Source organism: Aquarana catesbeiana, linkage group LG07 (assembly GCF_042186555.1).
Source record: "Aquarana catesbeiana isolate 2022-GZ linkage group LG07, ASM4218655v1, whole genome shotgun sequence".
Taxonomy (NCBI): Eukaryota; Metazoa; Chordata; class Amphibia; order Anura; family Ranidae; genus Aquarana; species Aquarana catesbeiana.
Window position 1 is genome coordinate 15,259,102 of NC_133330.1, and position 27,296 is coordinate 15,286,397.

The 27,296-nt window shown below is 46.8% G+C and overlaps 1 protein-coding gene across 1 annotated transcript in view; it reads right to left on the minus strand.

The window, feature by feature from the left end:
• Positions 1–26,535, minus strand: part of SEMA3B (semaphorin 3B) — a 97,313-nt gene extending 70,778 nt beyond the window's left edge. Inside the window, exon 1 of the mRNA XM_073591655.1 lies at positions 26,136–26,535. The gene's annotated coding sequence lies outside the window, so the exon portion shown is untranslated. The remainder of the gene's footprint in view (positions 1–26,135) is intronic.
• Positions 26,536–27,296: the final 761 nt, after the last annotated feature.

Genomic DNA, 27,296 nt, shown 5'->3' on the forward strand with positions numbered 1-27,296 from the left:
TCTATATAAATCATTTCCCAACAATGTCTGATTGTACGATCCACACCGGGACCAACGAGACGACTTCTCACTCCAACAGAGGCTCCTCCGTCAGACATTCCTGGATATATAAGTGTGGGGCTCATTCATCCATCACAAAGAGACCAGACAAGGGGGGGGAGGGGGGCTCGGAGGAAGACACAAGTGACAAGAATGGAAAGAGACACAACAATGGAGATTAAGGAGTCTACGGAAAGAGAATGGGGGGGCAGGGACACCACAATGACAGGCAGGAGGAACTCGAGGGCGAGGGAACTCTTAAAGGAACTTAAAGTGAAAAAAGTTGCAAAAAAAAAAAAAAAAAGTGTCAATCAAAACCGATACAATAAATAATCCAGACAGAAAACAAAGCCATGAATGGAGGAGGCAGCACACGGCGGCCCCCCTGCCACACACAGACCATTTGTGGAGAAACCCCTTTAAATAACTTCTAGGTCTGAGGGAACCCCCTTCTAGTAATTATTATATCTACAGCTCAGGGGACATTAGCAGGAATTAGGGATAGAAGAATAAATAAAAGAATAAGGAATGTGATATACTTCATGTATTTGTGGCTTGCTCTAAATGAGGGAACCCCTCATAATGGGCACAGCGGGTATACAGACCCGGGAACTCAGCACAGGGATGGTGGGAACCCCTCATAATGGGCACAGCAGGTGTACAGACCTGGGAACTCAGCACAGGGATGGTGGGAACCCCTCATAATGGGCACAGCGGGTGTACAGACCCGGGAACTCAGCACAGGGATGGTGGGAACCTCTCATAATGGGCACAGCGGTTGTACAGACCCGGGAACTCAGCACAGGGATGGTGGGAACCCCTCATAATGGGCACAGCCGGTGTACAGACCTGGGAACTCAGCACAGGGATGGTGAGAACCCCTCATAATGGGCACAGCGGGTGTACAGACCTGGGAACTCAGCACAGGGATGGTGGGAACCTCTCATAATGGGCACAGCGGGTGTACAGACCCGGGAACTCAGCACAGGGATGGTGGGAACCCCTCATAATGGGCACAGCGGGTGTACAGACCCGGGAACTCAGCACAGGGATGGTGGGAACCTCTCATAATGAAGTTTAGGGATCAGGCTTGGCTTGCCTTTCATGGAAAACTATATGTGAAGGGCAACTTGAAGTTTCTTTCCATGAGTGATCGGGGCTGCCCGAGAGTGGAGTGTGGAGGAGTGGTGGAGTCCATGGATCACTTTCTACTTCAATGCCCTTTTAATATAGAGGTGTACAAGAGGGTGGGGAGGGCTCTGAGTATACCCTTCCTCCCCCATATGAGTTATGCAGAGTGGGTGTATGGGGCATTCCAGACTCGTCGGGATTATGATTTGGAAACACTTTTTTTAGTTAGTCTGGTAGTCCGTTATTTCACGTGGAGTGCACAGTGTCAGGTATCCTTACGGAGTAAAATCCTCCCTGTGGAAGTGGTGGTGCAGGACATTCTGGGTGAGGTTGGGAAGATTCGGGGTCTTGAGAAAGGCAGGTGGCAGCAGGAGGTCTGGATAAGGGCGTGGAGGAATATCAGGACTCTGTAGCTGCTGCCTGTTGATCTCGGGGTGTGCGGCTTTTCTTTCTATTCTTGATTCACTCCCCTAGATTTTCAAGATGAAATATATTTTTGATAAAAGGCTCCATGCATGGTGACGGTGATGTTCCTTAGTCTGGCTCTCCCGTAGGGATTATGTTGTGCGCAATTTGGTTTGTACCATTTATTATGTTCTTGTTTTGTATTATCAAATTCAAATATTTTGTAAATATGTTTTATTTATTTATTATGGTTTTATTGTATATAAGTTGTTGTTTGTAAGATTTTTCAATAAACAAAATTAACCCCTCATAATGGGCACAGCGGGTGTACAGACCCGGGAACTCGTTCACTACCAGTATTATGTGATATAGTTTCTAGTCATTGCTGGTAATATATAAATAGATAAATATGGAAGTAATAATTTTACGTCTCTGTTTGGGGGGGGTTTTCCTATGTTGGGAAATCGCGGTCTCTGGACTGTCTGGGATGTTTTCCGCTTTAATCTTCTCCTCTAATAAAAGCCATCAGTGTCGGCGCTGCACTTCAATGGGGCGCCCACAGAGGTGGCAGGTGCGTGCGTTGGTAGCGACATGAAAGGCAGATGGGGGTGGGGGGGGGGGGGGGGGAATGACATCTGTATCCTCTCCCCACTGGGTGGAACCGGACATTAGGGGGATATGGAGTGTCCCTCCGATGTCACACATCATTCACAGCACATTGAGCCCATTGTCACCTCGGTGACCCGCAGCAATGAGCTCTGACCCCGCTCACCATCCGCGCTCAGGGAGGATGGAGATGGCCATGAACACATTAAGGTGACACTAATACCCATCAGGCCTGGCAGGTAGAGCCCCCCCTCCCCCCCCCATAACACCCCATCCCCCATTGGTCTCACAGTCTTATTTTTCAGCCTTTTCTGCTGTTTTTCCTGCGCTCCATGCCCTGGCCGCCTCCAGCTGTATCGCACATGCCTGGCCCTCCCCCAGCTCCACACAAATAACATTCCTTCCATGCCTGCCATTTTCCAGCCTCTTCTTCTTCTTCAAGTGGAGAAGTCAGGTTCCTGCAGCCAACAAGTGCAGCAGGCAGAGAAAAGAACAGCCAGGGGCCCCGCTCTGCGTCCCTGGGGGCCCTTCACCGCTCGGGCCAGCTGGAAATCTCACTGAGATTTTACAGCAGAAATCTCAGAACTCACCTCCTTCCCTCGTCATGAGCAAACCTGACACCCTCACAAACTAAGGCCCCACCCACTTTTATAAGCTTGGCATCTTTTACCGCACCTATTTTCACTATTATAATTTATGTGTAGCCAAAAATTGTTGTTTAGTTTTGGATGGAGAACCATTAAAACCTGAATTAGGTTATTTTTGCTGTCTGTATTGTGCAAAAAGATTTCCCTTCACTTCCTTGTCCTTGGCACACAACAGGAAGTCTCAATAAAATGACCTAACTTCTCTTCACCAGAACAGGAAGTGAGGGGAAATCTCTACAAAATGACGTAACTTCTCACTTCCTTTCTTGGTGATAACTGTCTAAAAGAGGAAGTATACGATATGGTGCTAGTAGTGAATAGTCTGTTACACTGGAGGACTTCACAGCAGAGTAGCAAAGGGAGAGGAAATCTCCACAAAATTACCTAACTTCCCTTCTTAGACAATTGTCAACAGAACAGGAAGTGAGAGGAAATCTCCACAAAGTGGCTTGACTTCCCCTCACTTCCTGTTCTGGTGACAACTGTCTAAGAGGGGGAAGTATGTATTATAGTGCTAGTAGTGAATAGTCTGACAGGTTCTCACCGAAACAGAAAGTGAGAGGAAATCTCTACAAAGTGACGGAACTTCCCTTCACCAGAACAGGAAGTGAGAGGAACTCTCTACAAAGTGGCGCGACTTCCCTTCTTAGACAGTTGGCACTAGAACAGGAAGGGAGAGGAAATCACTACAAAGTGGCGTAACTTCCCTTCACCAGAACAGGAAGGGAGAGGAAATCTCTACAAAGTGACGGAGCTTCCCTTCACCAGAACAGGAAGTGAGAGGAAATCTCTACAAAGTAGCGTAACTTCCCTTCATCAGAAGAGGAAGTGAGAGGAAATCTTTACAAAGTGTGGTGACTTCCCTTCTTAGAAGTTGTCACTAGAACAGGAAGGGAGATGAAATCTCTACAATGTGACGTAACGTTCCCCCTTGGACACTTGTCAGCAAAACAGGAAGTGAGAGGAAACCTTTACTAAATGACGTAACTTCCCCACACTTCCTGTTCTGGTGACAGCTGTCTAAAAGGGGAAGTATATAATATAGTGCTAGTAGTGAATAGTCTGAGGGGTCCTCACTGAAACAGGAAGTGAGAGAAAATTTCTATAAAGTGACGTAATTTCGTTACTTAGGCAGCTGTTACCAGAACAGGAAGTGAGAGGAAGTCTCTACAAGGTGACGTAACTTTCCATCTTCGACAGTTGTCACCAGAACAGGAAGTGAGACATAATCTCTACAAAGTGACGTAACTTTCCCTCTTGGCCTGCTGTCAGCAGAACAGGAAGTGAGAGGAAATTTTCTACAAAGTGATGTAACTTCCACTCACTTCCTGTTCTGGTGACAACTGTCTAAGTCGTGGTTCAGAGTTTGCGGCCTCAGCCCGTGGATTTATTCCCAGCCTGACAAGTCGTGCTCCATGCAGTACTATGGAACCGTTCTAATAGGAGCGACTCAAGTCGCTCCAACTTAGAAAAAGGTTCCTGTACTACTTGGGGGGCGACTTCGGTGCGGTTTGCACTGACTTCTATACAGAAGTCGTTTTGCAAGCCGCGCTGTATGGGGCGGCTTCAGAGTCGGGCGACTTTGAAGCTGCCCCTGTGTGAACCATTGATAGGCATTTTTTTTTACCACATCCAAAATTTGCAGGTTTTCACAATTCGCTGGTGCTCAAAGAACATAACCCCCGCGAATTTCGGGGGTTGACTGTATAGTGCTAGTAGTGAGTAGTCCATTACATTGGAGGGGCTTTCACCAGAACAGGAAGTGAGAGGAAATCTCTAAAAGTGATGTTACGTCACTTTGTAAAGATTTCCTCTCACTTCCTGTTCCAATGAGTACCCCTCTATTGTAAGAGACTATTCACTACCAGCACTATACTGTATACTCCCCATTCACTGCTGGCATAAGACAATATCTGGACCTGTCAGTGTTAGTTGGAGAAGCTCTGTGCATTCACATACAGCCTGGAGAACGCTATACTGTCCCGTCACTCCATTGGATGGAGGGCTCCTCTGACCATGACTATGGCGCATTCACGTGTCCTTAACCAGAATGAGTCAGTGCTTTGGCCCCGAGCTCTGGTGACGGTCAGCCGTTGGGGCAAGGTTCAGCTTTGTGACAGCTGTGGCTAAGGGCGTGCACCCAGGAAACAATGATGTCACACTGCATCACCTTGTAATGGCCATAATAGAGCTCATTGTGCAGTTTCAGGGTCACAGATGAGGCAATACTGGACATAGCCGGGCCCCTCCAGGAGCTCTAATGGGGCCCGGTTATACTGGGAGACCCCTGCAAGGTTAAGTCGTAACTAACTGCAGATTTATTAATAGCAACTCAGGGTAGAATCCCGGCATCTGCTGAGCTGGGATGACTTATAGGATCCTGACCCGGCCCATCTGAAGGGCTGAAGATCTGACGGTTGAAGAAGCTGGTGAGCAGATGTTGGCACCAGCAAGGCAGCTCGGGGATGACACATTGCTGGAACCCCTCATAATGGGCACGGCATGTATACAGACCCGGGAACTCAGCACAGGGATGGTGGGAACTCCTCATAATGGGCACAGCAGGTGTACAGACCCGGGAACTCAGCACAGGGATGGTGGGAACTCCTCATAATGGGCACAGCAGGTGTACAGACCCCGGAACTCAGCACAGGGATGGTGGGAACCCCTCATAATGGGCACAGCGGGTGTACAGACCCGGGAACTCAGCCCAGGGATGGTGGGATCCCTTCATAATGGGCACAGCGGGTGTACAGACCCGGGAACTCAGCACAAGGATGGTGGGAACCCCTCATACTGGGCACAGCGGGTGTACAGACCCGGGAACTCAGCACAGGGATGGTGAGAACCCCTCATAATGGGCACAGCAGGTGTACAGACCTGGGAACTCAACACAGGGATGGTGGGAACCCCTCATAATGGGCACAGCAGGTGTACAGACCCGGGAACTCAGCACAGGGATGGTGGGAACCCCTCATAATGGGCACAGCAGGTGTACAGACCTAGGAACGTAGTACAGGGATGGTGGGAACCCCCCATAATGGGCATGACAGGTGTACAGACCCAGAAACTTAGCACAGGGATGGTGGGAACCCCTCATAATGGGCACAGCAGGTGTTTAGACCCAGGAACTCAGCACAGGGATGGTGGAAAGCCCTCATAATTGCCACATCAGGTGTACAGACCTGAGAAATGAGCACAGGGATGGTGGGAACTCCTCATAATGGGCACAGCAGGTGTACAGACCCGGGAACTCAGCACAAGGATGGTGGGAACCCCTCATACTGGGCACAGCGGGTGTACAGACCCGGGAACTCAGCACAGGGATGGTGAGAACCCCTCATAATGGGCACAGCAGGTGTACAGACCTGGGAACTCAACACAGGGATGGTGGGAACCCCTCATAATGGGCACAGCAGGTGTACAGACCTGGGAACTCAGCACAGGGATGGTGGAAACCCCTCATAATTGCCACATCAGGTGTACAGACCTGAGAAATGAGCACAGGGATGGTGGGAACTCCTCATAATGGGCACATCAGGTGTACAGACCCAGGAACTCAGCACAGGGATGGTGGAAACCCCTCATAATTGCCACATCAGGTGTACAGACCTGAGAAATGAGCACAGGGATGGTGGGAACTCCTCATAATGGGCACATCAGGTGTACAGACCTGGGAACTCAGCACAGGGATGGTGGGAACCCCTCATAATGGGCACAGCGGATGTACAGACCCGGGAACTCAGCACAGGGATGGTGGGAACCCCTCATATTGGGCATTTTTTCAGGTAGTTTAACTTTCTAGCAGTCAACAAAATCTAAAATCTCAGTTCTGAGTGGAGTGGCCCATAAACTATGCCCCTGTTTTGCTTTGCTCTGACGGTGCAGTAAGCTGCCAGTGTAGCACAGAGGGGGTTAAACTCGCTCCAAGTGTAGATGGCATTAGGGCCTCAGTGAAGGTCACTAGCAGACAGAGCCAGAGCTGGAGACCAAATAGCAGCCAGGGCCGCACATTCTTAACTCCTTGGCTGCAAAACCCAATAAGTGTACATTATACTGTATATATGTATACAGTGGGGGAAATAATTATTTGAACCCCTGGAGATTTTGTACGTTTGCCCACTTATAAAGAAATGAAGGGTCTATCATTTTTATCATAGGTGTATTTTAAATAATAGAGACAGAATATTAAAAAACCACAAATCCAGAAAAAACACGACAGAAATGTTATAAATTGAGTTGCAGTTCAGTGAGTAAAATAAGTATTTGATCCCCTACCAACCAACAATAATTCTGCCCCCCCACAGACCGGCTACATTAGGTGCTCATGTGGTACACAGATTAGTCCTGTCAATGTAAGAAGGTTCTCCTAATGACAACTCGTTATGTGTATAAAAGACACCTGTCCACAGAATCTCTTTCTACCATTCAAACCTCACCATCATGGGCAAGACCAAAGATCTGTCAGGACATCGGGGAGAAGATTGTAGACCTGCACAAGGCTGGAATGGGCTACGAGACCATCAGCAAGAAGCTTGGTGAGAAGGAGACAACTGTTGGAGCGATTATTGGCAAATGGAAGAAATACGAAATAACCATCAGTCGCCCTCGGTCTGGAGCTTCATGCAAGTTTTCTCCTCATGGGGTGAGGATGGTCATGAGAAAAGTGAGGGATGAGCCCAGAACTACATGAGAGGAGCTTGTGAATGATCTCAAGGCAGTTGGGACTAAAGTCACCAAACAAACCATTGGTAACACAATACACCGCCACGGAATGAAATCCTGCAGCAACCGCAAGGTCCCCCTCCTCCAGAAGACACATGTACAGGTCCATCTGATGTTTGCCAATGAACATCTAAATGATTCAGAGAAGGATTGGGGGAAAGTGCTGTGGTCAGATGAGACTAAGATTGAGCTCTTTGGTAATAACTCGACTTGCCGTGTTTGGAGGAAGAAAAATGCTGACTATGACCCTAAAAACACCGTCCCTACAGTCACACATGGAGGTGGAAACATGATGCTTTGGGGCTGTTTCTCTGCTAAAGGTCCAGGCCGACTTTGCCACATTGAGGGGCCAATGGACGGGGCCATGTATTGTAAAATCTTGGATGAGAACCTTCTTCCCTCAGCCAGAACACTGAAGATGGGTCCTGGATGGGTCTTCCAGCATGACAATGACCTAAAACGTACCGCCAAGGCAACAAAGGAGTGACTCAAGAAAAAGCACATTAAGGTCATGGAGTGGCCTAGCCAGTCTCCAGACCTTCATCCTATAAAAAATGTATGGAGGGAGCTGAAACTTCGAGTTGCAAAGTGACACCCAAGAAACCTTAAGGATTTAGAGAAGATCTGTAAGAAGAGTGGACCAAAATCCCTCCTGAGATGTGTGCAAACCTGATCACCAACTACAAGAAACGTCTGACCTCTGTGCTTGCCACCAACTACTGTTGGTCATGTTTTGCTTGGGGACCAAATACTTATTTTACTCACTAAACTGCAACTCAATTTATAACATTTGTATCGTGTTTTTTTTTTTTTGGGTTGAAATTATAGACCCTTCATTTCTTTGTAAGTGGGCAAACTTGCACAATCTGTAGGGGATCAAATTTTTTTTCCCCCCCACTGTATACATATATGTTTTATGCATGCTGGGAGTTGTAGTGCCACAGCAGTCAGTTTAGGGGTGTGTTGTTGTCACCGGCTCTCCTAATAGCCAGCGAGTGTCATTTGGTCCCGGCTCAGGTGATTGTCACATGTCCCTTTGATTGCCAGGACGCCCTTCATTTCTGAGATCGGACATTTCCTCCCACGGCTGCGCCGTCCACATCCACCTGCCCGATTCTCCGTCACCTGACCCATCCGGGAAGAGAAATACTATAAGAGGCCGAAGTCAGGGTTTCGCCGCGTTCTCTTGTTTTATGGGACATATTTCTCCGATTTACCTTTTTTTATCCTAAACATGGCAATTTTTTTTTCCTTGCCTCTTTTTCGGGAGTCTTCATTTAACGTCTCTTCAGCTTAGAAACATCTAAAAATTGTAGGGGATCCGGACAATATTTAGGATGTACTAATGAAGGTTGCCAGTGCTGGCCGCTTGTCCACAGTACATTGCAGGCGGAGGGTCTGCAAGTGGTTAAACGCTACCCACCCAACCCCAGAGTCCCTTTAACAGGGTCTAAAGCCTAAGGGGGGGGGGGGGATCATCTGACCATGCGACCACTGTGATTGGCTGTCACACTGGTCACATGGTCATTAGTTGAGACTGGGAGCTGCTTTGACAGCTCGGCCACTGTGCTGTGAGTGCGCTTTCTCACTGGCCGTATGCATGTATGTGGCAGCAAGGGGTGGGTCTTATTCTGACCTGCCAAATACACTCACCGGCCACTTTATTAGGTACACCTCGCTAGTAGCGGGTTGGACCCCCTTTTGCCTTCATTCTTGGTGGCATGGATACAACAAGGTGTTGGAAACGTTCCTCAGAGATTTTCCTCCATAGTGACATGATAACATCACGCAGTTGCTGCAGATTTGTCAGCTGCACATCCATGATGCCAATCTCCCGTTCCACCACATCCCAAAGGTGCTCTATTGGATGAGATGTGGTGAGTGTGGAGGCCATTGGAGGACAGGGACCTCATTGTCCAGTGGTGAGATGATTGGAGCTTTGTGACATGGTGCATTATCCTGCTGGAAGGAGCCATCAGAAGATGGGGACACTGTAGTCATAAAGGGATGGACATGGTCAGCAACAATACTCAGGTAGGTCGTGGTGTATAATCGATGCTCAATTTGTACTAAGGGGCCCAAAGTGTGCCAAGAAAATACCCCCCACACCATCACACCCCCCACCACCAGCCTGAACCGGTGATACAAGGCAGGGTGGATCCATGCGCCAAATTCTGACCCCACCATCTGAATGTCGCAGCTGAAATCCAGACTCATCAGACCGGGCAACGTTTTTCCAATCTTCTATTGTCCAATTTTGGTGATCCTGTGCCAATTGTAGCCTCAGTTTCCTGTTCTTAGCTGACAGGAGTGGCACCCGGTGTCGTCTTGTGCTGCTGTAGCCCATCTGCTTCAAGGTTGGATGTGTTGTGCGTTCAGAGATGGTATTCTGCATACCTTGGATGTAACGAGTAGTTATTTGAGTTACTGTTGCCTTTCTATCATCTGGAACCAGTCTGCCCATTCTCCTCTGACCTCAACAAGGCATTTTCCTCCACACAACTGCCGCTCACTGGATATTTTCTCTTTTTCCCACCATTCTCTGTAATCCCCGAGAGATGGTTGTGTGTGAAAATCCCAGAAATACTCAGACCGGCCCGTCTGCCACCAACAACCACGCCACGTTCAAAGTCACTTCAATCCCCTTTCTGATGCTCGGTTTGAACGTCAGCAAGTCGTCTTCACCACGTCTAGATGCCCAAATGCATTGAGTTGCTGCCATGTAATTGGCTGATTAACAATTTGTGTCACTGAGCAATTGACCAGGTGTTCCTAATAAAGTGGCCAGTGAGTGTATATATACATCGTTATTTTGCGGTTTCCAGTCTCAGAATGACAATCGAGAGCCGGTAGGACGTGCTGAGCACATGATCACTAACAGCCAATGACAGTGTCCATATAATTGGGAAGCCCAGGAAATGCCCCCCCCTCATTATTTTTCTGGGTCATGATCATGGCAAGAAATACATAGCTAAAGTTTTGGGTTTTTTTTGTTTTTTTTAACTATTTTGTTTCAGTTTTTCGTTTGATAATGAAACACAATTAAGAGATATTAATTAACATTTACCACCAAATGAAAGCCCTTTTTTGTCCTGAAAAAAAAAAAAAAAATCGTGGAGAAATTTGCCCGGATACACCAAATAGTTGTGATATCTACAGTTTTACCAACACATGTCAAATCTGCAAAGCTTTTTCGGGCGTTGAGGTTTGTTTAGCCTTCTGTCATTAAGAAGTGCTCACCTTTTGTAAACAAAGCCATGTGATTCCTGTGTCACCGTGTTGATAAACAAAGTCATGTCACTGGCAGCTGACCCTCCATTCGGGAGGAAATGATAGCTAAAATATTATTGTTACTATTATTATTAATATTTGTATTATTATTATTATTATTATTGATATTTGTATTATTTGTAGACATAATGAGTTTAACTGTTTTATAAACATTCAAAGAAATACAAAGTTTCTTTTCACATGTTTGATTTTACTTGAATGAAAGATTCATTTCATAATATCTGTAAGTCGTGTTGCCGGCTAACGAGGGGCCATTTTTAGATAAGAGAATAGAAAAGAGGATCTTCTGTAACCCACAAGAGACAATTATGCCCATTGTAGTACAGGAAACTTTCATCTTTAAGTTCTATCTATAGGATAAGCCTATAATATGAAGGTTGTTACCTACACAGAGGATATAAAAAGTCTACACACCCCTGTTTAGTAAAATGTCAGGTTTCTGTGATGTAAAAGAAAGAGACAAAGATAAATCATTTCAGAACTTTTTCCACCTTTAACCCCTTCAATACCGGGAACTTACACCCCCCTTCCTGCCCAGGCCATTTTTCAGCTTTCAGCGTTGTCACACTTTGAATGACAATTGCGCGGTCATTCAATCCTGTAACCATGTGACATTTTTATCATTTTCTTCACATAAATAGAGATTTCTTTTGGTGGTATTTAATCACTTCTGGTTTTTTTTTTTTTAGGAAAAACTAGGACTGAAAATTTTGAAAAAATAACAGTTTTTCTTAGTTTCTGTCAGTAAATTTTGGAAATAAGTAATTTTTCTCCTTCACTGATGAGCACTGATGAGGCTGCACTGATAGGCACTTATGAGGCTGCACTGATGAGGCTGCACTGATGTGGCTGCACTGAATGGGTGGCACTGATGGATGGACTCTGATGAGGCTGCACTGATGGGCACTGATGAGGCTACACTGGTGGGCTCTGATGAGGCGGCACTGATGAGGCTGCACTGATGGGCTCTGATGAGGCTGCACTAATGGGCAATGATGAGGCTGCACTAATGGGCAATGATGAGGCTGCACTAATGGGCAATGATGAGGCTGCACTAATGGGCAATGATGAGGCTGCACTAATGGGCAATGATGAGGCTGCACTTATGGGCACTGATGAGGCTGCACTGATGAGGTGGCACTGATGGATGGGCTCTGATGAGGCGGCACTGATGAGGCTGTACTGATGGACTCTAATGAGGTGGCACTGATGGGTTCTGATGAGGCGGAACTGATGGGGTGGCACTGATGGATGGGCTCTGATGAGGCGGCACTGATGGGCTCTGATGAGGCGGCACTGATGGGGTGGCACTGATGGATGGACTCTGATGAGGCTGCACTGATGGGGCTGTACTGATCATAAGGGCACTGATGATCAGTGTAAATGTCTCCTGTCCTGTCACAGGAAAGCCAGTTTTCGGCTTTCCTTTCCTCAGACAGTGACAGCGCTGAGGAAAGGAAATGCTGATAACTGGATTTTTTTTTTACATGTGATCCGCTGTGATTGGACACAGCTGATCACATGGTAAAGAGCCAACATCATCGGCTCTTTACCCTGATCGGTAATGCATTGTGTCCAAAGGACACGGCTCACCACCAATCATGGGCGTGCGTATGCGTGGCAAGAATGGGAGAACATCATATGACGTCCTCCGAGAACAAGCGTGATCCCCGTCTTTGTACAATGGGCTGTGCAGGTAAAGTGATTTTACACCCTTTAGGCTCTTTCAGCAGCTGATTTAATCACTTACTCAATATGCAGCTTTTTTTTATCCTTTAATCCTTGCCTGTGTTCCAGGGCCAGTATCACAACCCCTGCCTTTTGTTTCGGGGTGGCTTCTTTCTTATTTCGCTTTCTATTGAGCCCCGTTGCATGCAGGGATTAGAGTTGTGTCTCCTTACACTGTGTGCATCAATAGAAACACACAGCCCCATAGCCTAGAATGGCAAGGCACTGTCCTCCTGCTCCCTTCTCCAACCTAACAGACTAAATGGAGACTGTCCTCCGTTAACGCTTTTTCCCCAGAGGTTCAGGGAAGCAGCACAGAGGGCAGGGGCCAGCAGCATTGAAAGTTTTACACTGCTAGTGATGGTGTAAGAATTAAAATTTTACTAAACCCACAACAGTAAAATCAGTCTGTGTATGCAGAAAAGCATGCTTGTTATACTCCCTGTGGAACCTAAGGGGTTAATCCTCTGCACTGTGTAAAAGGGCTGTTTGATCCTGTCTTCTCTGATCCTCCCCTTCTTTTACTGTCCCTAATCCATCTGCTGATAGAACAGAGCCCTAGGAGGCACTCTGCACATGCTCCATTTGGTGTGTATTGCTAGAGAGTTTTCTTGGGGGGAAGGTGCATGTGATCAGCACAGGGCCAATCAGCACTGTCCAGACAGAGGGTCAGGAGTCCTGCAGACTGATAGGACAATCAGGGGAGAATGAAAACTCCTCCTACAAGTTTTAACCAGATACGATAGAAGTCACAAGACTGCTATATACTGCTGATGGGAAAAGGTATTCAGCAGTTTATATTTACTAAAATAATGACATTTCCATGTTCTGTGTACTGTGGGTAGGGATGAGCTTCGTGTTCGAGTCGAACCCATGTTCGACTCGAACATCGGCTGTTCGATCGTTCGCCGAATTGCGAACGTTATGGGCCGTTCGCGCTAAATTCGTGTGGCGCGTCACGGCCCATAATTCACTGCGGCATCGCAGTGCATTGCTGGCTGATGATTGGCCAAGCATGCACTATGACCCGCATGCTTGGCCAATCACAGCGCTGTCAGTAGAGAGAGCTGTAATTGGCCAAAGCCAGGGTGGCTTTGGCCAATTACGGCTCAGGGCATTTAGTACACACCCCACACTATATAAGGCCGCCTGCACGGCGGCCCTGTGTAGTGTGTGTTCCGGTGTGCTGAGAGATAGAGAGAGAGAGAGACAGTGTCATTTGATTTGAGTTAGATAGATTAGGCAGAACAGTCAGTCAGTTAGCTGCACTTACAGTGTATTGTGTATATATATGCATCCCAGGTGTTGCATATATATATATACACTGTATTCAGTTTAGCTAGATCCGTTCCTGTTATCTTCTATCTAGACTATTTACATTTAATGCAGTGCGTCCTGCTCACAGTGTTCAGCTAGATCCGTTCCTGTTATCTTCTAGACTATTTACATTTAGTGCAGTGCGTCCTGCTCACAGTGTTCAGCTAGATCCGTTCCTGCTATTTACATTTAGTGCAGTGCGTCCTGCTCACAGTGTTCAGCTAGATCCGTTCCTGTTAAATTCCTACTGACCGGCAGGCTTGTCTGGTTACAGTATATAAAGCTACCTGAAGAAAATTACAGGTGTTCTATTTGATCCTATTAGTACCACGGTCAGGCAGCTAGACTATTTACATTTAGTACAGTGTGTCCTGCTCACAGTGTTCAGCTAGATCCGTTCCTGTTAAATTCCTACTGACCGGCAGGCTTGTCTGGTTACAGTATATAAAGCTACCTGAAGAAAATTACAGGTGTTCTATTTGATCCTATTAGTACCACGGTCAGGCAGCTAGACTATTTACATTTAGTACAGTGTGTCCTGCTCACAGTGTTCAGCTAGATCCGTTCCTGTTATCTTCCTACTGACAGGCAGGCTTGTCTGGTTACAGTATATAAAGCTACCTGAAGAAAATTACAGGTGTTCTATTTGATCCTATTAGTACCACGGTCAGGCAGCTAGACTATTTACATTTAGTACAGTGTGTCCTGCTCACAGTGTTCAGCTAGATCCGTTCCTGTTAAATTCCTACTGACCGGCAGGCTTGTCTGGTTACAGTATATAAAGCTACCTGAAGAAAATTACAGGTGTTCTATTTGATCCTATTAGTACCACGGTCAGGCAGCTAGACTATTTACATTTAGTACAGTGTGTCCTGCTCACAGTGTTCAGCTAGATCCGTTCCTGTTATCTTCCTACTGACAGGCAGGCTTGTCTGGTTACAGTATATAAAGCTACCTGAAGAAAATTACAGGTGTTCTATTTGATCCTATTAGTACCACGGTCAGGCAGCTAGACTATTTACATTTAGTACAGTGCGTCCTGCTCACAGTGTACAGCTAGATCCGTTCCTGTTATCTTCCTACTGACAGGCAGGCTTGTCTGGTTACAGTATATAAAGCTACCTGAAGAAAATTACAGGTGTTCTATTTGATCCTATTAGTACCACGGTCAGGCAGCTAGACTATTTACATTTAGTACAGTGCGTCCTGCTCACAGTGTTCAGCTAGATCCGTTCCTGTTATCTTCCTACTGACAGGCAGGCTTGTCTGGTTACAGTATATAAAGCTACTTGAAGAAAATTACAGGTGTTCTATCCCAGCTTAGTGCAGCTACAGGCCATTAGTATGTCTGGAAGGCCAAGAAGGAGAGGCAGACAGTCACAAGCCAATAAGAGAGGGCAAGCAGGCTCTGTGTCTAGTGCTGGTCGTGGAGACGGTGCATCCTCATCAGCACGTGGCCATGGGACACGCTTGGCCTTTTTTTCGGCAGCTGGCCATGTTGAGCCGCAACATGCGGAAGACTTGGTCGAGTGGATGACCAAGCCGTCCTCATCCTCCTCATCCTCTCTCACCCATGCCCAGGGTGCTTTGTCTGGCAAAGCAGCGGCCTCTTCCCTCAGCTCAATGTCATCAGTGACTCCTTCCCTAGCTCCACCATGTCCTCATGAGGATTCCCTCGAACTGTTTGACCACAGTGTTGGGTACATGCTCCAGGAGGATGCCCAGCGTTTGGAAGGCTCTGATGACGATACTGAGCTCGATGAAGGCAGTAACATGAGCGCGGACAGAGGGGGTGCCCAAGAAGGACAGCAATCTGGCAGTCATGCTCCCCCTGCTGCAGCATACTGCCAGGTTTGCTCCAGTGATGAGGAGGGAGGGGATGATGAGGTCACTGACTCAACGTGGGTGCCTGATAGGAGAGAGGAGGAGGAGGAGGAGGAGGAGGAGGAGGAGGAGGAGGAGGAGGAGGAGGCGGCAGCACATCACCAACGAGGCAGGATGCCCTCCAGGGGCCAGCCTAAGGGCAGCACATTGACTGCATCACACCCCAAAGCTCCAAATGTGCAGGGCGCTGCAGTCTCTGCGCGTTATTCAAAAAGTTCTTTGGTGTGGGCCTTTTTTGAGACGAGTGCATCAGATCGCACCGCTGCTATTTGCAACATATGTCTCAAGCGTATCTCGCGTGGCCAAAATATCTCCCGCTTGGGTACCACATGCTTGACCAGACATATGTTGACCTGCCATGCAGTTCGTTGGCAAGCGTATCTAAAAGACCCACACCAAAGAACAAAGAGGATCTCTCCTTGCTCCTCATCAGCTGAGATTTCCAACCCCACTAGACCTTCAGTCCTCTCTGAGACCTACAGTGAGAGGAATGAAGGTGTAGAATTAGGTGTGTCACAGCCAAGTACTTGTGGGCAATCTGCTTTTGGTACACCGACGTCAGATTGTACCAGGCAAATTTCCCTGCCCCAGCTGCTGCACCGCCGAAAGAAGTTTGCTCCCAGCCATCCACATGCCCAGCGGTTGAATGCTAGCTTGGCAAAATTGCTAGCACTTCAACTGCTGCCTTTTCAGTTGGTAGACTCTGCCCCCTTCCGTGAGTTTGTGGAATGTGCGGTTCCTCAGTGGCAGGTACCCAAACGCCACTTTTTCTCACGGAAGGCGATTCCGGCTCTCTACCGGCATGTGGAAGGCAATGTCCATGCCTCGCTGGACAGGGCGGTCAGCGGTAAGGTGCATATTACCGCTGACTCATGGTCCAGCAGGCATGGACAGGGACGTTACCTAAGTTTCACGGCGCATTGGGTGACTCTGCTGGCAGCTGGGAAGGATGCAGGACAAGGTGCAGTAGTGTTGGAGGTTGTTCCGCCACCACGCCTCCAAAATGCTGATTGTGACACACCTCTCTCCTCCACCCCCTCCTCTTCTTCTTCCTCCATGGCCTCTTCCTCGGAACCAGCGGTGCTCCGTAGGCGTTCAAGGGGCTACGCAAGTACGCAGGCCAAAAGATGCCATGCGGTGCTTGAGCTGGTGTGCTTGGGGGACAGGAGCCACACTGGGGCAGAGGTTCTGTCAGCTCTGCAGGGGCAGGTTCAGAGGTGGTTGACGCCACGCCAACTTAAGGCAGGAATGGTGGTTTGCGACAATGGCACCAACCTCCTCTCTGCCCTCCGACAGGGACAAATGACCCATGTGCCCTGTTTGGCTCACGTCCTTAACTTGGTGGTGCAGCGGTTCTTGGGCAGGTACCCGGGCTTACAGGATGTCCTGAGGCAGGCCAGGAAAGTCTGTGTGCATTTCCGCCGGTCATATAATGCCAGTGCTCGGCTGACGGACCTCCAAAAGGAGTTTAACCTGCCCAAGAACCGCCTAATCTGTGACATGCCCACCAGGTGGAACTCAACGTTGGCCATGCTGCAGCGGCTGCACACGCAGCAGAGGGCCATCAATGAGTACCTGTGCGACTATGGCACCAGGACAGGGTCAGGGGAGCTTGGTTTTTTTTCCCCACGCCAGTGGGCCATGATCAGGGATGCATGCACTGTCCTGTCACCATTCGAGGAGGCCACGAGGATGGTGAGCAGTGACAGTGCATGCATCAGTGACACTGTCCCCCTTGTCCACCTGTTGGAGCACACGCTGCGTGGAATAATGGACAGGGCACTTGAGGCAGAACAGAGGCAGGAAGAGGAGGACTTCCTTAGCTCTCAAGGCCCCCTTTATCCAGACAGTGTTCCTGCGTGCCCGCCGATCACACAGGAAGAGGACGAGGAGGAAGAGGAGGAGGAGGAAGATTGTGTCAGTATGGAGGTGGAGCCTGGCACTCAGCATCAGCAGCAGTCTTTAAGGGATCAGTCCCAAGAAACACATGGACTTGTACGTGGCTGGGAGGAGGTGGCTGCGGACCATGTCGTTCTTAGTGACCCAGAGGACTCCGGACCGAATGCCTCAGCAAACCTACGCTGCATGGCCTCCCTGATCCTGCAAAGCCTGCGTAAGGATCCTCGTATTCGTGGTATCAAGGAGAAGGACCAATACTGGCTGGCAACCCTCCTTGATCCACGTTACAAGGGTAAGGTTGCGGACCTTATCTTGCCATCGCAGAGGGAGCAGAGGATGAAACATCTTCGGGAGGCCTTGCAGAAAGGTCTGTGCAACGCGTTCCCAGAGACTGGGAGGTTACAAACTCCTGTTTCTGGACAACGTGTTGCTGAGGCTTCGGTCAGTCAAAGAAGGAGCGGTGGAGAAGGTGGCCGTCTGACCGATGCGTTCAGACAATTTTTTGGTCCGCAGCCCCAAGGTATGATCGGTTCCAGCAACCATCGCCAGCGTCTGTTTTACATGGTGCAGGAATACCTAGGGGCAAGATCAGACTTGGACACCTTTCCCACCGAAAATCCTCTGGGTTACTGGGTCTTGAGGATGGATCACTGGCCAGAGCTTGCACAGTATGCAATTGAGCTACTGGCCTGTCCTGCATCCAGCGTTCTTTCGGAACGCACATTCAGTGCTGCTGGAGGCGTGGTAACCGATCACAGGGTGCGTCTGTCCACCGACTCGGTCGATCGGCTGACCTTCATAAAAATGAATGAGTCTTGGATCACCACCAGCTACCAAGCACCTGATGCTGATGTAACCGAATAATTTTTTTTGAAATCTCAGATCCCTTCAAAGACTGCCTATGCTGATGCTGAGTGACTATCCCTGAGTAATTATCCTCTTCCTCCTCAATCATCATGCTGATAGCTTGTAAGAACATTTTTGGTTCTGGGCGCCACCACCAGTGCCTAAGGCACAATTTTTCAGCCCCTGTTCAACAGGGGCGTGTAATTACAATTTTTGATGTAATACTTTGCAGCAGGGCTCGTTCCTGCATTCCAACTAGAGTGTCTGTGAGGGGTTGCAGTGTTGTGGCACCAGCACCAGTGCCTAGGGCCCAATTTTTCTGCCCCTGTCTAACAGGGGCGTGTAATTACAATTTTTGATGCAATACTTTGCAGCAGGGCTCGTTCCTGCGTTCCAACTAGAGTGTCTGTGAGGGGTTGCAGTGTTGTGGCACCAGCACCAGTGCCTAAGGCCCAATTTTTCTGCCCCTGTCTAACAGGGGCGTGTAATTACAATTTTTGATGCAATACTTTGCAGTAGGGCTCGTTCCTGCGTTCCAACTAGAGTGTCTGTGAGGGGTTGCAGTGTTGTGGCACCAGCACCAGTGCCTAAGGCCCAATTTTTCTGCCCCTGTCTAACAGGGGCGTGTAATTACAATTTTTGAAGCAATCATTTGCAGCAGGGCTCGTTCCTGCGTTCCAACTAGAGTGTCTGTGAGGGGTTGCAGTGTTGTGGCACCAGCACCAGTGCCTAAGGCCCAATTTTTCTGCCCCTGTCTAACAGGGGCGTGTAATTACAATTTTTGAAGCAATAATTTGCAGCAGGGCTCGTTCCTGCGTTCCAACTAGAGTGTCTGTGAGGGGTTGCAGTGTTGTGGCACCAGCACCAGTGCCTAAGGCCTAATTTTTCAGCTGCTGTTCAACAGGGGCATGTAATTACAATTCTTGATCTAATATTTCACAGCAGGGCCCTGTGAGGGCTTACAGTGTTGTGGCCACAGCAACACCTAAGGCCCAAATTTCTGCTGAGTATATAGGGCAGGACCCTACTTTCAAACATCTAACTTACAAACGACTCCTACTTGCAAACGGAAGGAGACAACAGGAAGTGAGATGAAATCTACCCCTAGGAAGGGAAATTCTCTCCTGTAAGAGTTAATATGGGAAAACAAGTTCTCCTTTCCACTGATGCTTTCCAATCCTTGTTCCACAAAAAAACCCAAATTTTCAAAAAACATTTTTCATTGGGACAAAAAAGTGAGGTGAAATCTTCTGAAGAGGAGGAAAGACAGCAAAACAAATGTCACAGGGGTGATAACCCTTCCCTATGTTTTCCAAAAAGCTTAGAAAAGATTTTTTGGCTGGAGCTAAACACGTTAAAAATGTTCAAAATTACAAACAGATTCTACTTAACAACAAACCTACAGTCCCTGTCTTGTTTGCACCGCCTGTATACTGCTGTTCAGAGTATATAGGGCCTGGTGGCCCCACACCTTTCCTTATTTTAATTTGGGTGCGGGGTTCCCCTTAATATCCATACAAGACCCAAAGGGACTGGTAATGGACTGGGGGGTACCCATGCCGTTTGTCTCACTGATTTTCATCCATATTGCCATGACCCGACATGACATTAAACCCGCAAGCAGTTTTAAATGAGATTTTTTCCTTTAAAAATGACATTTGGTGCAGGGACTGTTCTAAACATGGGAAACACGCGTCACTTTACAGGCATACTATAGACACCCCCCAGGTACGATATTTAAAGGAATATTTCACTTTTTTTTTTTTACTTTAAGCATCATTAAAATCACTGCTCCCGAAAAAACGGCCGTTTTTAAAAGTTTTTTTTGCATTGATACATGTCCCCTGGGGTAGGACCCGGGTCCCCAAACCCTTTTTAGGACAATACCATGCAAATTAGCCTTTAAAATGAGCACTTTTGATTTCGAACGTTCGAGTCCCATAGACGTCAATGGGGTTCTAACGTTCGTGCGAACTTTCGGTCCGTTCGCGGGTTCTGGTGCGAACCGAACCGGGGGGTGTTCGGCTCATCCCTAACTGTGGGAGAGCAGATACAGTGAATGCAGAGTCCTGGGAAGACCAGATATAGTGAATGCAGGGTCCTGGGGGGACCAGATATAGTGAATGCAGGCTCTTAGGGAGACCAGATATGGTGAATGCAGGCTCCTGGGGGGACCAGATATAGTGACTGCAGGCTCTTAGGGAGACCAGATATGGTGAATGCAGGCTCCTGGGGGGACCAGATATAGTGAATGCAGGCTCCTGGGGGGACCAGATATAGTGACTGCAGGCTCCTGGGGGGACCAGATAGAATGAATGCAGGCTCCTGGGGAGAGCAGATATAGTGAATACAGAGTCCTGGGGAGACCAGATATAGTGAATGCAGGCTCCTGGGGGGACCAGATAGAATGAATGCAGGGTCCTGCGGAGACCAGATATTGTGAATGCAGGCTCTTGGGGGGACCAGATATAGTGAATGCAGGCTCCTGGGGGGACCAGGTATAGGGAATGCAGGGTTCTGGGGAGAGCAGATACAGTGAATGCAGGCTCCTGGGGAGACCAGATATAGTGAATGCAGGCTCCTGGGGAGACCAGATATAGTGAATATAGAGTCCTAAGGAGACCAGATATAGTGAATGCAGGCTCCTGGGGAGAGCAGATATAGTGAATGCAGGCTCCTGGGGAGACCAGATATAGTGAATGCAGGCTCCTGGGGAGACCAGATATAGTGAATGCAGGCTCCTGGGGAGACCAGATATAGTGAATATAGAGTCCTAAGGAGACCAGATATAGTGAATGCAGGCTCCTGGGGAGAGCAGATATAGTGAATGCAGGCTCCTGGGGAGACCAGATATAATGAATGCAGAGTCCTGGGTTTAGTAACACTTTAAACATTTTATTGGGAAATGTTTATTTTATTGTGCTCTGTGTGTTAAAGCTAAGAAAAAGCTGAGGGTCTAAAGCTGCTATAACCCCCCCTATTGGCTCCAATATATTTCACCATTTCCTGTTATGTTACTAAAATATCTGAGAAGTGAAAAATCCCCCAATCCCCCCCAGCAGCGGCGGTGGTTTATCTGCATTTAGGAACACGTCGGGATGGTGGTCTGAAGTTCCCACATTGCGAGGAGAACGTTCGGTTCCCCTTCTGTCCAGAGATTCCCTTATCGCCTTGTCTGGGGGCCTCGCTGTGTTATGGTTTCATTTCACTCCTCCGTCAGCGCCGTATCCTTGGCCTGACACGCCGGGCGCGCCGGTTACACATTAATAAAATTAACAGCCTGTAAAATGGTTTTCTTCCTTGAGTGACGCCAAATCCAGATCCAAGAGCCCTACTCATCCCCGGGGTTCCTTCTTCTCACCCCAACCGCTACGGCCGCATTCAGTCTGCACCAAGCTCATGATGGTTTGTATCAATACACTGTTACCGGGGAACAAATTCAGCGCACCAATGGAGGGGGGTGGGGGTGAAGGCCACCGATGGAAGCTTTCCAGCGCAGGAATCCCAATAATCCCCACATTACATGAAAACAAACCTGGCATGGGACTTAAAGGGGACCTGTCATGAGTCAAAATACCTGTGTGAAAAGCTTCAGCTGCCCCTGCCTCTTTCAATAAGTCCCAGGTTGGCAACGCGTCAGTAAAAATTGCAGCTTCCAGCAGAGGTCCATGAACTCCTCCATGCTTGCTTGTCAACGCGTTTCGCAATTTAACCACTTGCTTACTGGGCACTTAAACCCCCCTCCTGCCCAGACCAATTTTCAGCGCTGTCGCGCTTTGAATGACAATTGCGCGGTCATACAACACTGTACCCAAATGAAATTTTTATAATTTTTTTTCCCCACAAATAGAGCTTTCTTTTGGTGGTATTTGATCACAGCTGGGATTTTAATTTTTTGCTAAACAAACAAAAAAAAGATGGAAAATTTTGAAAAAAAAAAATCATGTTTCATAGTTTGTTATAAAATTTTGCAAACAGGTAATTTTTCTCCTTCATTGATATGCGCTGATGAGGCGGCACTGGTGGGCACGGATAGGCACGGTTAAGGCGGCACTGATAGGCACAGAAAAGGCGGCACTGATGGGCACAGATAAGGCGGCACTGATGGGCACAGATAAGGCGGCACTGATGGGCACAGATAAGGCGGCACTGATGGGCACAGATAAGGCGGCACTGATGGGCACAGATAAGGCGGCACTGATGGCCACTGATGGGCGCTGATGGGTGGCACGGATAGGTGGCACTGATAAGTACCACTGATGGGCGGCACTGATGGGGGGCACTGATGGGCACTGGTAGATGACACTGATGGGCACTGATAGGTGGCACTGATGTGCAGCACTGTTGTTGTGGCACTGATTGTGGGCGCTGATGGGTGGCACTGTGGGCACTGATGGGTGGCACTGATGGGTGGCATTGTGGGCACTGATGGGTGACGCTGGTGGGCATTGGTAGGCGGCACTGCTGCCTATTGCTAGGTGTCACTGGCAGGGGGCACAGATGATCGCCGGGATTGGGACTGATGTCCCTCTCACGGCCGCCGGTCATCTGCTTTTTTTTCCCTCTTCACGCTGTCAGCGCGAGGAGAAAAAATAGCCAATTACCGGTTCTGTTTACATCACATGATCAGCTGTCATTGGCTGACAGCTGATCACGTGGTAAGGGGTCGGGACCGACCCCTTACTCCGATCTGTGATCAGGCGAGTCTCAGACGGGACGGGACGACGTCAATAGACATTGTCCCGGCAATGTAGGTCCGTGCTGTTGCCGTCATTCGGCAATAGCGCGGATCTGAAGAGGTTAATAACTTTCTCGGGACATACCTAGAAGCTGATCCCTGGCAGGATTGATTTGACTCATATTGCATTTTGTGTGGTGTCACGCAATATCTGGTTTCAAGGCCTATCAGCACCTACCCAGTATGTCCTGAGAAAGCTATTTAATAGCGAAACGCGTTGACAAGCAAGCATGGAGGAGTTTATGGACCGAACCTTCTGAGATTATATATATATATATATATATATATATATATATATATATATATATATACACACACATACTATTTTCGTATCTATCACAGACATTTCATTTACTCTCACCATTGGACAATGAGGTCACTGTACTCCAATGGCCTCCACACTCACCACATCTCATCCAATAGAGCACCTTTGGGATGTGGTGGAACGGGAGATTGGCATCATGGATGTGCTGCCGACAAATCTGCAGCAACTGTGTGATGTTATCATGTCAATATGGAGCAAAATATCTGAGGAATGTTTCCAACACCTTGTTGTATCTATGCCACCAAGAATGAAGACCAAAGGGGGTCCAACCCGATACTAGCAAGGTGTACCTAATAAAGTGGCCGGTGGGTGTATCTGTCTGTGTATGGGCAGCACATTTATCTAAGGCCGTCTGTAGACATCATGCAGGAAACTCAATTTAGTTTTGAGGTTTTATTTTAGGAAAATCATCTGTAGTAACAGAATTATAACCAGAGCGCAACATCTCCAGATCTGTACAATCAGAGCGTTCCATCGCATGATATCTAATCGGCCATCTCATAGGAAACAATCGCAGACAATAAACACCGAGATCTCCTTTATGGCGCAAACGCTCGATTCTCTTGGCAGATAATTATTCAGTCGCTTCTAAATAACTGAGCAGGAAATGTTTTTATATCAAACAATGATAATTACAGGAAGGTGATTAATATTTTGTGTATGATGACCAATCACGGCTCGTATAACCATCTCACACGTGACGCACGTCAGCACCAGGAGTCTCACTTCTACAGCTCACAATTCCAGATTCCTGACTGCTCATGCAATTTGCATATTGCCCAAGATTCAAATATGGGTTTAGAATATTATCCAAGAATAATAATAATAATATACTTTTCCACTATACTACATAAAGCCTGTATGATAATGATAAATGATATATAAACCAGTCTAATAAAATGCCCACTATACTATAGAACCCCTGAACAACAACAACAACAAATAAAGCCTGAATAATAATAATAATGATAATAATGTTCCCACTATACTATAGAAAACCTGTATACTTATAATAATAATTAATAATAAAAAATAAACCCCGTATAATAGTAATATAATTTTCCACTATACTACATAAAGCCTGTATCATAATAATAAATAATATATAAACCAGTCTAATAAAATTCCCACTATACTATAAAACCCCTGAACAACAAGTACAACAACATATAAATCCTGAATAAATAATAATAATAATAATAATAATAATAATAATAATAATGTTCCCACTATACTATAGCAAGCCTGTATACATATAATAATAATAATAATAATAAATAAACCCTGTATACATATAATAATAATAATAAATAAACCCTGTATAATAACAATATAATTGTCCACTATACTACATAATGCCTGTATAATAATAATAAAAAATATAAAATATCTAATAAAATTCCCACTATACTATAGAACCCCTGAACAGCAACAACAACAACAACATATAAATCCTTAATAATAATAATAATAATAATAATATTCCCACTATGCTATATGGTCATTATAGAGAACATTGTCAAAATAAATAATATTTTTAACAAATAGAATCACAAATCACATTCAGCCAATCCCTAAAACCTCCAATATTGAGATGGAAAGACTTCTCATGCAATGTGCATATTACCCAAAATTTGAATCTGGATTTACATTACCCAATATTAGCCATACGCTTAGAATATTTTCCAGGAATAATAATAAAAAATATAAACCTTGAATAATAATAATAATAATAATATTATATAAACCCTGTACAATAATAAATAAATAATTTCCCACTATACTACATAAATCCTGTATAATAATAATAATAATAATAATAATAATAATAATAATATTAAATAATATATAAACCAGGGTAATAAAATTCCCACTATACTATAGAAATCCTGAACAACCACAACACATAAATCCTGTATTATAACAATAATAATAATAATAATAATAATAATAATAATAATAATAATAATAATAATAATAATATTCCCACTATGCTATATGGTCATTATAGAGAACATCGTGAAAATAAATAATATATTAACCAATAGAATCACAAATCACATTCAGACAATCCCTAAAACCTCCAATATTGAGATGGAAAGACCGCTCACGCAATTAGCATATTACCCAAAATTCGAATCTGGATTTGGATTACCCAATATTAGCCATACACTTAGAATATTATCCAAGAAGTTAGAAATCCGTCTCCGATATTCAAACGAAGCGCAAAGGGCAGCCAAATACAAAGTTCCAAATACATGATTCAAATGAACCAATCACAGATTATAGTCATCTATATATAATATATACTATACGGGGTGCTGTGATCATTGCTGTCACCCCGGTGGTGATATATACTGCACATATATACTGCACATGCCATCCCCCTAACTGTGAATACTGATGGCTGTGAGACTGTTTCCAGCATATTAGAGCCCTCAGCTGCTCTTCTCCTTCTGATACAAACTGATACAACGTCTGAATGTTTTTCTCCCTCTGGACTGCACAGAGTTTGCTGATCACCTGGTTTGTGTTCTCAGGTTTCCTGACGTACCTGGAGCCGGTGTGATTGCCGGTGTGAGCGGAGAGGTCACATAGGAAGAGGAGCGGAGCCGCAGATCACACACAGGTATGAACGAGGCACGGAGGGACGCAGGTAAGTCAGGAAGGGAGGTGGGTGTGACTCTGACGCACTCTCCGTTCTGTCACGGCCAATTACACTGTAACCAGAGTCCAACGCACGGCGGTCAGCATTGCATTGTAGGATCTGTCTGACCTGTCGGTACCTGTCCGCCCTCGGGGAGGGACATCTGCTGCCTAACGACGGGGGCGGGTGTACAGTCTTCTCTGAATTTTCCTCAGGGGGGACGAATGGGGGGAATGAAGAATCCCAGACACTTAAAGCACGCAATGGCAGAGCTGAGCTCCCAGCCTCACCTGTACCGTATAAACTCAGGTGTACGTCCAAGAGAGCCGCCGCCTCCCATTAATCATTACACCAATGTGTGACAACTCGCTGATCCTCACAGGGGAAGGACGCACAGTACACAGGCTGATCCAACCTTCTACATGGAAGACCTGACCATACCTTCTACATTGAAGACCTGATCCAAACTTCTACATGGAAGGCCTGACCCAACCTTCTACATGGAAGACCTGATCCAACCTTCTACATGGAAGACCTGACCATACCTTCTACATTGAAGACCTGATCCAAACTTCTACATGGAAGGCCTGACCCAGACTTCTACATGGAAGGCCTGACCCAACCTTCTACAATCTACATGGAAGGCCTAACCCAACCTTCTACATCAGGGATATGCAATTAGCGGACCTCCAGCTGTTGCAGAGCTACAAATCCCATGAGGCATAGCAAGACTCTAACAGCCACAAGCATGACACCCAGAGGCAGAGGCATGATGGGACTTGTAGTTTTGCAACAGCTGGAGGTCTGCTAATTGCAGATCCCTGTTCTTCATGGAAGGCCTGACCCAACCTTCTACATGGAAGGCCTGACCCAAACTTCTACATGGAAGGCCTGACCCAAACTTCTACATGGAAGGCCTGACCCAAACTTCTACATGGAAGGCCTGACCCAACCTTCTACATGGAAGGCCTGACCCAACCTTCTACATGGAAGGCCTGACCCAACCTTCTACATGGAAGGCCTGACCCAACCTTCTACATGGAAGGCCTGACCCAACCTTTTACATGG